Source organism: Phyllobates terribilis, unplaced genomic scaffold, assembly GCF_046119375.1.
Source record: "Phyllobates terribilis strain yellow unplaced genomic scaffold, ASM4611937v1 Scaffold_76__1_contigs__length_6945272, whole genome shotgun sequence".
NCBI classification, from domain to species: domain Eukaryota; kingdom Metazoa; phylum Chordata; class Amphibia; order Anura; family Dendrobatidae; genus Phyllobates; species Phyllobates terribilis.
This window is the reverse complement of record NW_027362836.1, coordinates 6,738,863-6,751,041: the sequence shown is the minus strand read 5'-3', so window position 1 is coordinate 6,751,041 and position 12,179 is coordinate 6,738,863. Positions and strand designations below refer to the sequence as shown.

At 51.3% G+C, this 12,179-nt stretch overlaps 2 non-coding genes and 5 pseudogenes across 2 annotated transcripts; all 7 read left to right on the top strand.

The window, feature by feature from the left end:
- Nucleotides 1-397: 397 nt before the first annotated feature.
- LOC141196896 (U2 spliceosomal RNA) lies at nt 398-584 on the top strand. Its single transcript, XR_012269286.1, has one exon. It is a non-coding gene; the product is annotated as a U2 spliceosomal RNA (small nuclear RNA).
- A 1,115-nt stretch (nt 585-1,699) lies between these two features.
- Nucleotides 1,700-1,848, top strand: LOC141196945 (U2 spliceosomal RNA; annotated as a pseudogene).
- A 740-nt stretch (nt 1,849-2,588) lies between these two features.
- On the top strand, nt 2,589-2,777 carry LOC141196925 (U2 spliceosomal RNA). Its single transcript, XR_012269304.1, has one exon. It is a non-coding gene; the product is annotated as a U2 spliceosomal RNA (small nuclear RNA).
- A 1,115-nt stretch (nt 2,778-3,892) lies between these two features.
- On the top strand, nt 3,893-3,970 carry LOC141196935 (U2 spliceosomal RNA; annotated as a pseudogene).
- A 5,564-nt stretch (nt 3,971-9,534) lies between these two features.
- Nucleotides 9,535-9,743, top strand: LOC141196907 (U2 spliceosomal RNA; annotated as a pseudogene).
- A 1,118-nt stretch (nt 9,744-10,861) lies between these two features.
- LOC141196952 (U2 spliceosomal RNA) lies at nt 10,862-10,953 on the top strand (annotated as a pseudogene).
- Nucleotides 10,954-11,742: 789 nt separating this feature from the next.
- LOC141196923 (U2 spliceosomal RNA) lies at nt 11,743-11,921 on the top strand (annotated as a pseudogene).
- The last annotated feature ends 258 nt before the right edge of the window (nt 11,922-12,179 follow it).

The following is a 12,179-nucleotide window of genomic DNA, read 5'->3' as shown; positions in this document are numbered from 1 at the left end:
CCAAGCTTACTGGGACTGGGAACCCCAGAAAGACTTGGCTTCGTAGCACGCCGCACCTTTGCCAATCATACTTTCTGAGCAACCCCCCCTATTCCTGGCCTCCGGGCTAGGAAGGGGAATTTTTATAAACCCGGTCGGAGGTCCGGTCAGCTTTGGGCTGAGAAACCAACACAGGCTCCAGCTCCACTAGGGTGGCAGCCTAGATGGAAGCTGGGAGCACGAAAACGGCTCTTCTCCGGCTTCGGCTAGGGAGAGCATCGGAGATCCCTGACCCTCGCTGTGGCCTTCTGGCTCGGAGGGATGGGGATGGTTTATTGGGGACCCTCTCCTCCGGGAAGGGTCCACATGAATCCTCGCCTCGTGCGCTGTTTTGGTGTGACTTCGGTCACATTTTTCAGTGCCTTGGATGCAGCTTCAATCAAAAAAAAAAATCTGTTCTTATCAGTTTAATATCTGATACGTCCCCTATCTGGGGACCATATATTAAATGGATTTTTAGAACAGGGAGATGGAAAAAGAGCTTGCTCTGTCCACTCCACGCATTGACCTGGTATTGCAGTATCTCCAGGACCGGTGCACCCCTTCTTTAATGCAGTTTCTAAAATCAGAAAGAATTGAATTCAATGTTTTTTGTTCATTTTGCTTGTTTGTCGGATTTTGGGATGGACTCTTTGGCTTTGCTTTTCTTCTCCTCATTGGATTTTTCATGTTCAAAGTTGCAGAAGCCAGATTACAAGCTCATTTTGGTTCAACTTCAGCAACTGTGCATTGCATTGCCATGTAATGTGATGCAATGCTATCTTTCTAGCTCTCCCTTTTTACTTCCTTTTGGATAAACAGACATATTAGGCAAGCATTTTGGAGCTTTCACCTAAATAACTACAGGTGGTGAGATAAGCTGCAGAATATAATTGACCTTTCAGTATATTGTTGCACACACACCATCTATTTAGCAAATGCCCTTGTTATCAACAGCAGCCTTTTAAACTCACCTGAGCTAACAGGTATGTGCGCTGGTTACTCTGCTGCGCTTAAAATTTCTTTTTTGGTTTGCTACAATGCCTTTTCTGAAACGTTGTCTCCTTCTGCTGGAACACTGACTTCTTTCATTTAATGCCTGCAGACTATAAAAGAGAACCCAACCCAAAAAGTTTGGTTGATTAGTCTGTGGCATTCTGTTAAACTGTTGCTTATGGCGGTCTCTGTGAGCTTCTCAGCGACATTCAGCCAGCCAGGTATCCTGCCTGCAGTAGATGGAATGTGGCAATGGAACGCTGGCTGCGCGTGTCATAATAGGCTCTGAGCCTTTATATACCTGTGCACAGCAGCAGCCACCTTCAGTCTGCTGCTGGACAGCCAGCAGCAGCAGCAGCAGGAGAGGTATGTAATCAGGAGCCCTCCTGCTAAGGGTAGACAGCTGCTCGTTCCACCCCACCCCCCGCCTTAATTGGTTCTCCTCCCTTCCAACGGTGTTGAGGCGGGTGGGAACAGCAGGGGGTGAAGGTGCTGTGTTTAAAGAGGTGGAGTTATGCAGATCTAAAACGCGTGGATTGCAGCAGCAGCAAGCCGAAAAGTGCAGGCATGTAAGGGATCTAGAGGTTGACAACATGTCTTCTTAACGGGAGTCCAGGAGCTCATCTCCACAAATGGACTTTTCAGGATCCTTGGGTGGCTCCGTAGTTTGAAACCAATTCTGGTTATCGCTTCTCGGCCTTTTGGCTAAGATCAAGTGTAGTATCTTTCGAAAAGGCGGTTTTGGATGTTGGCCGCCCTAGTAGATTGATACATTATTCACACTGGGGCTTAGGCGCTTGTTAGTACGCCAGTTGGCTAATATAGTCATCTGGTGGAAAGCATGGCCCCCCAGGATCGACGCCATTGGGCCGGGGAAGATCGAAAGCCCGAAGTGTGAAGTGCCCCAGGAGTGGTGACCCTGGGGTGCCTTAACTCACTGGGATTGGGAACCCCACTTGAGTTTATGGCATATTTGCACTAGCACTTCAATATTTCTTTCTTCACACACACCCTTATTCCGGGCCTTCTGGCCTTAGGATGGGGAATTTTTCAATTCCCGGTCGAAGGTCCGGGCAGTATTATACTGTGAAACCTTCACTATTTATTTAATTTTTTTTGTCACTGTGTGTCCACTTTTTCACGTGTGTCCACGTCCTTACTAGGATTTTGTCGGGATGCGGTTCCCTTACGGGTTCCTCTCTTGGCAGGTCTAGGGGGGGAGTGTGTGGCCATCAGGTTCCGCTCCCCCCTGAACCCCCCTGGCTCTCCTCTTTCGGGAGGAAAGCGTTGTTGGCTCCCCTCTTCCGGGAGGGGAGCACAGTCTTTGGCTCCCAGTGCCTTGCTCGGGTGAGAACTCGGGCAGGTATTGGGGGTAAGATTGGGTCGCCTCTGGCTCCGGCTGGAGGTGGCTATTTGTCCCTGTTCCTCGCTGTGGCCTTCTGGCTCGGAGGGACGGGGAATGGTTTGGGGGACCCTTCTCCTTTTGGAGAGGGTTTCAAGAAGATCAGCATCCTAGTGCACTTTTTTTGTGGCACTTGTCACTTTTTTAAGCGCACTCGGGTTTTGTACACGAATTCGGGCTTTCGATAAAAAAAAAAAAAAAAAAAAAATCTGTTCTTATCAGTTTAATATCTGATACGTCCCCTATCTGGGGACCATATATTAAATGGATTTTTAGAACAGGGAGATGGAAAAAGAGCTTGCTCTGTCCACTCCACGCATTGACCTGGTATTGCAGTATCTCCAGGACCGGTGCACCCCTTCTTTAATGCAGTTTCTAAAATCAGAAAGAATTGAATTCAATGTTTTTTGTTCATTTTGCTTGTTTGTCGGATTTTGGGATGGACTCTTTGGCTTTGCTTTTCTTCTCCTCATTGGATTTTTCATGTTCAAAGTTGCAGAAGCCAGATTACAAGCTCATTTTGGTTCAACTTCAGCAACTGTGCATTGCATTGCCATGTAATGTGATGCAATGCTATCTTTCTAGCTCTCCCTTTTTACTTCCTTTTGGATAAACAGATATATTAGGCAAGCATTTTGGAGCTTTCACCTAAATAACTACAGGTGGTGAAATAAGCTGCACAATATAATTGACCTTTCAGTATATTGTTGCACACACACCATCTATTTAGCAAATGCCCTTGTTATCAACAGCAGCCTTTTAAACTCACCTGAGCTAACAGGTATGTGCGCTGGTTACTCTGCTGCGCTTAAAATTTCTTTTTTGGTTTGCTACAATGCCTTTTCTGAAACGTTGTCTCCTTCTGCTGGAACACTGACTTCTTTCATTTAATGCCTGCAGACTATAAAAGAGAACCCAACCCAAAAAGTTTGGTTGATTAGTCTGTGGCATTCTGTTAAACTGTTGCTTATGGCGGTCTCTGTGAGCTTCTCAGCGACATTCAGCCAGCCAGGTATCCTGCCTGCAGTAGATGGAATGTGGCAATGGAACGCTGGCTGCGCGTGTCATAATAGGCTCTGAGCCTTTATATACCTGTGCACAGCAGCAGCCACCTTCAGTCTGCTGCTGGACAGCCAGCAGCAGCAGCAGCAGGAGAGGTATGTAATCAGGAGCCCTCCTGCTAAGGGTAGACAGCTGCTCGTTCCACCCCACCCCCCACCTTAATTGGTTCTCCTCCCTTCCAACGGTGTTGAGGCGGGTGGGAACAGCAGGGGGTGAAGGTGCTGTGTTTGAAGAGGTGGAGTTATGCAGATCTAAAACGCGTGGATAGCAGCAGCAGCAAGCCGAAAAGTGCAGGCATGTAAGGGATCTAGAGGTTGACAACATGTCTTCTTAACGGGAGTCCAGGAGCTCATCTCCACAAATGGACTTTTCAGGATCCTTGGGTGGCTCCGTAGTTTGAAACCAATTCTGGTTATCGCTTCTCGGCCTTTTGGCTAAGATCAAGTGTAGTATCTGTTCTTATAAGAACACAAGAGCTACGATGTACACTTGACGAGAGCGATCGAACTCGGAAGGAGAAGAGCTTCGGAGCCCAGCTGACATCGGAGAAGGAAGGCGGATATCGGTGGGAGGAAGAAGCTCTAAAGAATCCAGAAGAAGACGAAGACTCGGAGAAGAATCGGGCTGTCCTGTGGAATCTTCGAGGAAGAAAATCATCGAGACAAAGACCTTTCGGGGAATTTGTCCAGAACACGACGGGAGAAGAATCTGCATAGCTCCACCCATTCCGGGAAGAGTTCCAGATCCAGCTCCAAGAAGTAACTGCAGGAGGAAAGCCATGGCAAGCGCTGCGAGGAAGGCCGAAAAGAAGAGCCTGGAGCAGGGGACAGCCAGGAGGGCCCAGCCAGGAGCCGATTCTGACCCCAAGGACTCTGCCTCCACGACTGGCCAGCAGAAGGGACCCCAGAAGCCCCGCCACGAAGCTCCAGCCCTGGAGCCATGGATGCGGCAGACGGTGGCCCTGAAGCTGAAGGAAGTGGATGGGAGGGTGCCGGACATGTCCTCGGACGTGTTCTGCCAGAAGATGCTGCTGGATCGAGGCTTCTCCAGGTCGGACACCCTCAGCATCCAGACCTTCTTGACGGGGATCTTCTTCGTCACCTTCGCCACTGTGAACACCTGCAGGAGGTTCTGGGAAATGGTAAGCGCAAAAGGACCGGATAATTCTTTCTCTGCCTTTAAAGGTAGCTGCCCTATCCAGAGGGACGAAAGGAGGATCACGGTCTCCATGCGCAACCCGCACACCCCAGGCCAAGACATCTGTACCTTCCTGAGACGCTTCTGTTTGGTTGTGAAGGAACCCTCTCACATCCTGAATGGACTCGGCTTCTGGACAGGTAAGTGGTCGGTGACCGTTAGACTTCACAGGGACCTGGCGTACTCAGACGGACTTCGGCACCTGCCCCCGACATTCTCCCTGGGCAACTCCTACGGCCTCATCTATTACCCGGACATGCCGCGGAACTGCAGGAGATGCGGCAAGAACGGCCACGAGATGAAGGACTGCAAGGAGGATGCCTGCAGGATTTGTCGAGTGACGGGACACAGCTCGAAGGACTGCCCGAAGAAGACGTCCTGCAACCTGTGTGGGCTGGCGGCTCATCTGTACAAGGATTGCCCCAAGCGTGAGAGATCCTGGGCATCGGTGGTTGCGACGACCCCAGCTACGGAGGACAAGGCCCCGACGACCAGGCCTGTGAAGGTCAAGGACGCGACGACCAAGGCCCCAGCCGCCAAGGCCGAGACGACCAAGGCCAATGCGGTCAAGGAGTCGGTGGCCAAAGCCCCAGCGACGGTCCCAGCAGCTCCGAAGCAGAAGAAAAAGTCAAAGGAGGGTAAGAGTTCTGTCACCCCTCTCTCGATCCCTCCCCCTGCCACCCCCGTCCAATCCCCCCCCACCCCGGCCACCCCTGCTGAGGATTCCACTTCCTCTTCCTCCTTCCCCTACTCCTCAGCAGGTGTCCTTTCCCCTGCCCCGGCAGCCACTCTCCCTCCCCAGACCATGGTAGCGGTGGAATTAACCTTTCCTCCACCCGCCGCTATCTATTCCGAGGAGGATTTTCCTCTTCTTGTCTCCCCAGTTCCAACCCGGGGAAAGAGGAAGGTGGAGGACAGCCCTGCTACTGAATCCTCCAAAAAGAAGATTCTGGATTTCGTAGGCGAAAAGGAGGATACCCTCCCTGAGCCAGAAGAGATGGAGCACATGGTTGAGACCCTGGTGGCCGAGCCAGAAGAGGAGGAACTGGTGGTCGCCGAGATCGAGGCCGCGCTGCTTGACCAGATGGAGGAAGAGGGCCTGCTGGTGATCCCGTCACCAGCAGTCAACACCGACGAGGGACCACCCGACCGGAGTGGTAACTAAGGTGTATTGCCTGCGCTAACTTTTTCTTTTTTCCCTACATGATGGCTAATATTAACTTATTTTCCATTAATGTCAGGAGCATCAAGGACAAGTTCAGACGTCAGACTATTTATGCCTTCCTTACTTCCCAGTTGTGTGATGTTTATATGTTGCAGGAATGTTCCCTTCCCTCCTCTAGGTCCTTCAAACATCTGGCCAGGGAGTGGTCCCACGGTCCATCCTACTGGTCCGGTGGGGGTGACTGCAAGTCTGCGGGGGTCGCAATTCTGATCAGGGGGGGCGCATTCACGCTTGAGTCCGTCCAGGAGCTCATCTGCGGCAGGGCTCTTGTTGTAGATGGCAACTGGGCGGGAGAACCTGTCAGGTTCATCAACGTGTATGCGTCCCCACTGAAGAATGAGCGTTTGGAGCTTTTCCAGACCCTGCGGCTTCAGCTTGCCACCACCAGGACCTTAGTGATGGCCGGGGATTTCAACTGCCCCATCGAGGAGGATGGTCGTAGTTCTGGCACATCTGCCAAGTTGGACATCACTTCCAAGCTGCTCATCGAGATGGTAACCGAGGCCTCTCTTCAGGACGTGGTGGGCTCCATGGGGAGAGGCTCCACGAACTATTCGTGGAGCCGACCCGATGGCTCACTCCGCTCCAGGATTGACTTTGTGTTCACCTCTCGGGCAGTCAGGCAGAGTAGGCACTCGATGGTCTCCTGCTTCTTCTCCGACCACAGAGCCATTCACTTACAAGGTGTCCTCGGCGACGGTTTTCCGTCCGGGCCCGGCTCCTGGAAGCTGAATTGTGCTCTGCTGGCTCAGGATGAAGTCGTGGAGGAGCTGAGAGCAGCCTACGCAATGTGGCAGTCCTACAAGGGTAGCTTCCAAACAGTCTCTGATTGGTGGGAATATGTTAAACTTGAGTTTCGCTGTTTCTTTCAGGCCAAGGGTCGACAACAGGCGTGTGAGAAGAGGAGGGACTTCAGAGGGCTGCAGCGCGAGCTGCGGTCGCTGCAGGACCTTCTTCACTGCGGCTGGGACGTGAGGGAGGAGCTGGAGGAGACCAAGAAGAGCCTGAAAAGGCACTTTGAGAAGGAGTCCAAGCGAATCGTCTTCCGTTCCAAAGTGGAGAATCTGGAGAAGGGTGAGAAATGTAACTCATTCTTTTTCAGGAAACTTCATGCCGGTCACACGCCCCTGAACGAGCTGCGAGACGAGAGCGGAAACATGCGACGTGGGAAGGAGGACGTGATGAGGGTCGTCAGCGACTTCTACAGCGAACTCTACTCCCACAAGACTACCGACCCCGACGCTGCTGATAAGTTCCTGTCAGGTATCACTAACCATCTTGATCCTGCAGGCACGGCAGCCTTGGACAAACCTCTGATGGTGGGCGAATTGCTCTCTGCCGCTAAATCCTTTAGGACCGGCAGGACCCCGGGCAGTGATGGTCTTCCAGCGGAGCTCTATGTAGCGCTGGGAGACCTCATCTGTCCGGACCTGTTGGACCTGTACGAGGAGATGGTGGTGGAGGGTAGAATGCCTCCATCTTTGAGGGAAGGAATGGTCACGATCCTGTACAAGCGGAAGGGAGAGAGGTGCGACCTGAGGAATTGGCGTCCCATCACTCTGCTCAACGTGGACTACAAGATCCTGGCCAAGACGATGGCGACACGACTTAAGACGGTCATCGGACGGATCATCCACCCGGACCAGACCTGCGGCATCCCTGGACGTCGCATCGCAGACAGCCTCGCTCTCGTGCGGGACACGGTCGAGTACATCAAGGTCCGCCGCGCACACGCGGCCCTGGTCTCCTTGGATCAGGAGAAGGCCTTCGACCGGGTTTCCCACGAGTTCATGGGCCGAGCTCTGCACCGGTTAGGTTTGGGTAACATGTTTTGTTCGTATGTCCGTCTGATGTATTTTGATATCCACAGCTCGGTGTTGGTGAACGGCTGGAAGACTGACCCCTTCCCTGTCCTCTCTGGGGTCAGACAAGGCTGCCCTCTATCACCTCTTCTTTTTGTTTGTGTTATAGAACTCTTCGCAGAGGCTATCCGGCAGAATGGAGAGATCAGAGGGATCACCGCACCGGGTCCGGGACGACACGAGGTCAAGTGCTCGCTCTACATGGACGACGTCACCGTCTTCTGCGCTGATCGTGGTTCAGTCGACGCCCTCGTCCAGACGTGTGAGAGGTTCGGCCGGGCTTCAGGGGCCAAAGTCAACTGCAGGAAGTCGGAAGCCATGCTCTTCGGGGATTGGCAGCCGGCCTCCTCCGCCCCCTTCCCCTTCAACATTCAACCGGATTTCCTCAAGGTGCTGGGAGTCTGGTTCGGGAAGGAAGGAGCGGCCCTCAAGTCCTGGCAAGAACGCTTGGCCAAGGTGAAGCAACGGATCGGACTCTGGAGCCTCAGACACCTCACTTGTGAGGGTAAGGCACTCGTCCTGCGTAATGAGGTCCTGCCCGTCTTGCAGTACACGGCGCAGGCCTGGCCCCCACACGTCACTGTGTGCAGGGCCATTACCAGGACAGTGTTTCACTTTGTCTGGGGATCCAAGATGGACAGAGTCAGGCGGGCCGTCATGTACAAGGAGCCTCGCAAGGGTGGGAAGGGCGTTCCAGATATCCCCACCCTCCTGCGATCCTCTTTTGTGTGTGATTGTGTCCGCCGGACTTTGCAAGTCAAGAATGGCTCCGCGGGCAGGTCCATGTCTCGCTTCTTCCTGCTTCCTCTTTGGAGGCGACTCGGCTGGGACAAGTGGGACAGCTCCTTCCCCTACAACTGGACGACGCCATGGTTCTACGGAGACGTCGTTCGATTTGTGGGGGAGCATCAACTGGAGGGACTCAAGCCCGACTTGTGGAAGCCCAAAACTATCCACAAGCTAATCAGAGCCAAGGATGACGTGGAGAACATCACAGGACTTCACCAGGACACGCTGGAGACTGTGTGGACAAATGTGTCGTCTGACAGGCTGACCAACGGGCACAAGGACTTGTCGTGGATGGCGATTCAGGGCGGACTGCCCGTCCGGTCATTCATGCATGCCCGGAACCTGTGCAAGACCCGGTACTGCCCAAGGTGCCCCTTCGTGGAGGAAACATCTTTGCACACTTTTTGGGACTGCGGATTTGCACAGCGCCTATTGACTGCACTTGAGGACGACCTGAGGAACTCTGTCCCCAGGGCGAGCCTATCGCACCATTCTGTGCTTTATGGACTCTTCCCTGGGGTTCATACCGTCGGAGCCATCCAGGAGGCTTGGCGCCTTATGAACTGCTTCAAGGATGCCCTTTGGGTCGCCAGGAACCGGCTCATCTTGAGGAGGGAGAGGATGTCCATCCAGGACTGCCGCAGGCTGATCCACAGCCTGCTCAGAGACTATTCCATCATGGACGGTCCGGAGGACGAGGATGAGGACTAAACCCCTCCTCCCCCTCTCCCCTTATGTGTCTTGTCTTTCAATAAAGCTTCGGGCCTGTGATTTTCCCCTCCCCATCCCCTTTTTCCCAATTCCTATCCCTTATCACGGTTCGTCGTACTGTATTGATTGATATGCTTTTTCTTTCAGATTGAGTGTTTTGTGTAGCATAGGGGTGTGATGTGTCTAGTTAGTGCGTCGTATCCTCATGCTATGTAAATATGATGTAGAATTCTGTGTGTACTGGGCTGCGGCACTGTACACTGTCTGTTAACTTATTTTTTGTGCTAATAAAAGATATATTCAATCAAAAAAAAAAAAAAAAAAAAAATCTGTTCTTATCAGTTTAATATCTGATACGTCCCCTATCTGGGGACCATATATTAAATGGATTTTTAGAACAGGGAGATGGAAAAAGAGCTTGCTCTGTCCACTCCACGCATTGACCTGGTATTGCAGTATCTCCAGGACCGGTGCACCCCTTCTTTAATGCAGTTTCTAAAATCAGAAAGAATTGAATTCAATGTTTTTTGTTCATTTTGCTTGTTTGTCGGATTTTGGGATGGACTCTTTGGCTTTGCTTTTCTTCTCCTCATTGGATTTTTCATGTTCAAAGTTGCAGAAGCCAGATTACAAGCTCATTTTGGTTCAACTTCAGCAACTGTGCATTGCATTGCCATGTAATGTGATGCAATGCTATCTTTCTAGCTCTCCCTTTTTACTTCCTTTTGGATAAACAGACATATTAGGCAAGCATTTTGGAGCTTTCACCTAAATAACTACAGGTGGTGAGATAAGCTGCACAATATAATTGACCTTTCAGTATATTGTTGCACACACACCATCTATTTAGCAAATGCCCTTGTTATCAACAGCAGCCTTTTAAACTCACCTGAGCTAACAGGTATGTGCGCTGGTTACTCTGCTGCGCTTAAAATTTCTTTTTTGGTTTGCTACAATGCCTTTTCTGAAACGTTGTCTCCTTCTGCTGGAACACTGACTTCTTTCATTTAATGCCTGCAGACTATAAAAGAGAACCCAACCCAAAAAGTTTGGTTGATTAGTCTGTGGCATTCTGTTAAACTGTTGCTTATGGCGGTCTCTGTGAGCTTCTCAGCGACATTCAGCCAGCCAGGTATCCTGCCTGCAGTAGATGGAATGTGGCAATGGAACGCTGGCTGCGCGTGTCATAATAGGCTCTGAGCCTTTATATACCTGTGCACAGCAGCAGCCACCTTCAGTCTGCTGCTGGACAGCCAGCAGCAGCAGCAGCAGCAGGAGAGGTATGTAATCAGGAGCCCTCCTGCTAAGGGTAGACAGCTGCTCGTTCCACCCCACCCCCCGCCTTAATTGGTTCTCCTCCCTTCCAACGGTGTTGAGGCGGGTGGGAACAGCAGGGGGTGAAGGTGCTGTGTTTAAAGAGGTGGAGTTATGCAGATCTAAAACGCGTGGATTGCAGCAGCAGCAAGCCGAAAAGTGCAGGCATGTAAGGGATCTAGAGGTTGACAACATGTCTTCTTAACGGGAGTCCAGGAGCTCATCTCCACAAATGGACTTTTCAGGATCCTTGGGTGGCTCCGTAGTTTGAAACCAATTCTGGTTATCGCTTCTCGGCCTTTTGGCTAAGATCAAGTGTAGTATCTTTCGAAAAGGCGGTTTTGGATGTTGGCCGCCCTAGTAGATTGATACATTATGCACACTGGGGTTTAGGCGCTTGTTAGTACGCCAGGTGACTAATATAGTCATCTGGTGGAAAGCATGGCCCCCCAGGATCGACGCCATTGGGCCGGGAAAGATCGAAAGCCCGAAGTGTGAAGTGCCCCAGGAGTGGTGACCCTGGGGTGCCTTAACTCACTGGGATTGGGAACCCCACTTGAGTTTATGGCACATTTGCACAAGCACTTCAAATTTTCTTTCTTCGCACACACCCTTATTCCGGGCCTTCTGGCCTTAGGATGGGGAATTTTTCAATTCCCGGTCGAAGGTCCGGGCAGTATTATACTGTGAAACCTTCACTATTTATTTAATTTCTTTGTCACTGTGTGTCCACTTATTCACGTGTGTCACGTCCTACTAGGATTTTGTCGGGATGCGGTTCCCTTATGGGTTCCTCTCTTGGCAGGTCTAGGGGGGGAGTGTGTGGCCATCAGGTTCCGCTCCCCCCTGAACCCCCCTGGCTCTCCTCTTTCGGGAGGAGAGCGTTGTTGGCTCCCCTCTTCCGGGAGGGGAGCACAGTCTTTGGCTCCCAGTGCCTTGCTCGGGTGAGAACTCGGGCAGGTGCTGGGGGTAAGATTGGGTCGCCTCTGGCTTCGGCTGGAGGTGGCTTTTTGTCCCTGTTCCTCGCTGTGGCCTTTTGGCTCGGAGGGACGGGGAATGGTTTGGGGGACCCTTCTCCTTTTGGAGAGGGTTTCAAGAAGACCAGCATCCTAGTGCACTTTTTTTGTGGCACTTGTCACTTTTTTAAGCGCACTCGGGTTTTGTACACGAATTCGGGCTTTCGGAAAAAAAATCTGTTCTTATCAGTTTAATATCTGATACGTCCCCTATCTGGGGACCATATATTAAATGGATTTTTAGAACAGGGAGATGGAAAAAGAGCTTGCTCTGTCCACTCCACGCATTGACCTGGTATTGCAGTATCTCCAGGACCGGTGCACCCCTTCTTTAATGCAGTTTCTAAAATCAGAAAGAATTGAATTCAATGTTTTTTGTTCATTTTGCTTGTTTGTCGGATTTTGGGATGGACTCTTTGGCTTTGCTTTTCTTCTCCTCATTGGATTTTTCATGTTCAAAGTTGCAGAAGCCAGATTACAAGCTCATTTTGGTTCAACTTCAGCAACTGTGCATTGCATTGCCATGTAATGTGATGCAATGCTATCTTTCTAGCTCTCCCTTTTTACTTCCTTTTGGATAAACAGAT